The sequence below is a fragment of the Alligator sinensis genome, unplaced genomic scaffold (assembly GCF_000455745.1).
Source record: "Alligator sinensis unplaced genomic scaffold, ASM45574v1 scaffold119_1, whole genome shotgun sequence".
Taxonomy (NCBI): domain Eukaryota; kingdom Metazoa; phylum Chordata; order Crocodylia; family Alligatoridae; genus Alligator; species Alligator sinensis.
In genome coordinates this window covers 215,458-219,387 of record NW_005842386.1, presented here as the reverse complement: position 1 = coordinate 219,387, position 3,930 = coordinate 215,458, and positions in this window count along the sequence as shown.

Below are 3,930 nucleotides of genomic sequence, written 5' to 3'. Positions count from 1 at the left end.
ACCTCTATATCCCTATCCCTGACAATTTCCTTGGAGTATACTACTTGAAAATAATCCTTAAAAAATTCATAAGTTAAGTAAGAGACTTTGATAATGCTAATTCCATTTAAATAGTAAAGTTAACATTTAAATTGTTCTCTTTACATAGGCCCATTAGCCTGTAAATGTGCTGACTTCCAGCTCTTTCATCATGCCCTTTTCCTCATTTACTATTGGGATGCAATAGTATTCTAACATGCATCCCATGGAAAAATAATACTGTCATTTTAATGCATTCTTCATTAGCTACCAACACCCAACATTTCCACACACAACTGATACCCGCAGATGGCAGGAAAATGTCAATACCGTTGTGGGCATCCCTTAAGCATGACCTTGTCATTACGCACCTTTGAGAAATCACTGAGTTTCAGTTCAGTGACCTGTAACAAAATGATGCAATGTCCAGTGGAAAACTAAAAGTCCAGGTTCCAAAAGAGGCAGCACACTAAAAGGCCCTCCTGTTCATCGTCCTAGTCTGTATATATAACCCCATCCAGCAACAGATTAGTTCAATATTTCTTCCCCCTCCTCCCTCTTTCTCATTTTTTTTTATAACATCCTAAATTTGTCATCAGCTTCAGTTTCTGCCAGGAAAGAAGATCCACACTTGAAGTATATTTTTAATTTTCAAGGGTACATAGCCCAAAACCATACAGGGCAGCACAGCAGCTGCTCAACATTCAAACAAAGCTCTAGATCTGGAAACAATCGAAATTGGATTTATTAGGACTGCTTGTACATGGACTTGGGATATTTTGTTTTACCAAGAACAAATCAAACCAACCAAACAAAAAAAGCAACACCCTCCCAGGTTATTCCTATGATACGAAGTTATCTGTTGACCACGCAGTGTCTTCTGGTACCATTTTCCGGCCACATACCCCCAGCCAACTTTACCAAGCTACCACAGGGAGGGATTTTTAGGTGGCACCATTCACAGCAGCAGGGGAAAGCAGTGGTAGCAGTGCCACTGCCTACCCCTTCCCCAGTGATTTCTTTCAGGAGCTCAGGGGAACCATATTCCTGGGAGATGCTGGGGAATAAGCAGGTCCCTGATTATATACAGACAGCCTTTGTGCTAGTGGCAGTCTCCGCTGTCATGGGCAGAACACTAAGCCGAAAAGATTTCATTCTTCTGATCAGTCTCGCACTTCTCAACTTCAGGCAGACGAAGTTCTTTGGGTGAATCTGATATCTTTTATTAGACCAACTTAAATAGTATTCACCCAAAGAACCTTGTCTGCCTATGTCCTTAGACCAACACGGCTACAACCTACACCCACTTCTCAACTTCTACACACACGCATGCACATGCACGTGCACACACACACACACATGTAGATATCACTCATTTATTGGCTATTACAACTTAGATCTTCCATGTGCAAATCAGGCTTATAGCCCAGAGCTGTATCAACACTGTTTTTCACTATAGAGCTCCCACTATACCGTTTGCATGCAAACTTTACAGTGCAAGTCAGAAAGCAGGGGGGGGGAAAAAAAATCCCTAGTATTTATTGTTCTGGCTCCCACTATCTTCTTGTCGCCTCTGAAGGTTAAATATTGGAATAACAGGCACCGATAAAATGCTGTATACAAAATGCTATTATTGCTTCACAGCAGATCATTGGAAGCAAGATCCTCACTTGCAACTTTTCAGTGTAAACCGTGTAACAATTCCTTTGTCAAGTCAGTGAGATCCTAACCTTGTTTATCAGTGAATGCAAAACAACGCTCTCCCATACAGCGGTGTCACTCTGACCTTTGTGTGGAACCTCCGTTCTCTTCATGTAGAATAACAATGTCTCTTTTGTGCAGTGAGTGTAAGGCCATGGGAGTCAGGATTTACTGCTCCGGCAATTTAATCATAACCTTCATACTTTGTGGCTTATTCAGTTAATATTCTAAAACAAAATACACAAGACGCCAGAACTTTTCCCTTGTTCTTTGTATCTCTTAGCTGATACCCATTATCGCTTACTTTCCAACGAATCCTATTTCATTGCAAATGCAGGAAACATTTATATATATACATATATCTTTAGCTGCTATATATACATATATACATACATACACACATATATATACACACTCATATACATACATAGATATACATATGTATATATGTATGCATATATAGAATGTGTGTGTGTGTGTGTGTGTGTATATATATATGCATATATAGAAGCTAAAGCTAAATATAAATATAAATATATTTAGCTTTAGCTTCTATATATACATATCCTATTTCACTGCAAATGCAGGATATATATATAAATATATATATATATATATATATATTTTTTTTTTTTATATAAGCTAAAGCTAAATTTGTTGGAAATGGGAAGTAACGGCTGAGGCTGGAATTTTCATTTGGCTAAACAGATTTGGTAAAACCACGGTGAGACGTGACAAATCTTGCTGAATGCACTAAGCACCTGAAGACTAAATTAGGCAGTTGATGAAAACAAAAGTTACAAGCCTTTCAACATCTATAAACAGGTTTGAAAAGCATCAGTTCCTAACCTTTCTTCACCAGAAGGTGCAGGCCTAAAACATAAATTTAACATGAATTTAAAAAAATTTACAGGGAGATAGGCAAGCTGTGAATCTGAAGGCCCCTCTAGAGTTGCAGGTAAAGGCACGATAGGCCTAAGTTCGCACAACTGCACGTCCTGCCATGCCACAGATGCATGGCGGGAAGCATGACTGTGGGATCGTGAACGAGATCCCATCATGCCTTATTGCCAGTGCAGGGGAAATTCTGGGATTGTGATCCCAGGCTTCCTCTGCACCGGCAAGTAGAAACTCCCGCAGCTGGGACTCCCCCCCAGCTGACAGGGCTCCCAGCCACGGGGGCCACCAGGTGCCCCCACGGCTGAGACACAACGTCAGCTGCAGTCTCTCAGCTGTGGGGGCACATGGGTCCCCCCAGCTGGCAGCTGTGATTAACTGATGGGGCTCCCAGCCCCTGGCCACTCATTCAATTAACAGTATGATGGGAAGTTATTACACATATTTTGTAAAATAACTTTGTAGCTTCTTCTTTTTATTACACCATTAAATGATTGATTGTGTGGTCAGGTAAACACTTAAGACGTGATTAACTGGTTAATCATGACTTAAGTGTAACGTAGATGGCGAAGGCCATAAAATAGCACAGAGACACAGGGGGAGTAGATTAGTTCCTGAAACATGCTGATCATCTCTGACGCGATGATATCAATAAAGGATACAGCTGTTCAGAACCTCGTCACTTTACTCCTCCTCTTTCTGGTGGGGATTTCTATTTCTCCATGAGCATTTTGGTATGTGTCATAGTGGCTTATATACATATATTCTAGCACTCTGTGCAATTTGCTAGTTCAGGCTTAGAGTGGTCGTAAGAATATATCCTTTCAGTTTCAATCCCATGTGGTTTCACACCTAGACCCCACAAGATCGCTTTGTACTTTAAGTTCAAAATGAGGCCAACATAAAACTTAGTCAAAGTTACTAGTTACTGTATTGAAACCAGGCCTATTTGCATATTAGGTGGCTTTTAAGAAAGCAATATAAATCAGCCTCATCCTTTTAATGGACTTGTTTTAAGAGCTTACTCAGTGCTGCATCTCTCCCATCTATATGAGTGGTCCAATAAAAGATAGCACCAAAAAATAAAATAAAATAACCCCCCCCAAAACCATTACTTCTCACATAGATCTGGGGCGTGTGTAGACGAAACGGAGGCCCTAAATTGAAGCAGTGTGCTTTTAAACCCACCACTTCAATTTAGGGCGAAGTAAACCCCTGTGTTGTGCACACACCCCGCATTTACCTGCCTCTCCGGCGGGGAAGGGAGGACGAGCTGCCGGGGGGCGGAGCAGTCCCTGGGCTGAGGCAGGGGTT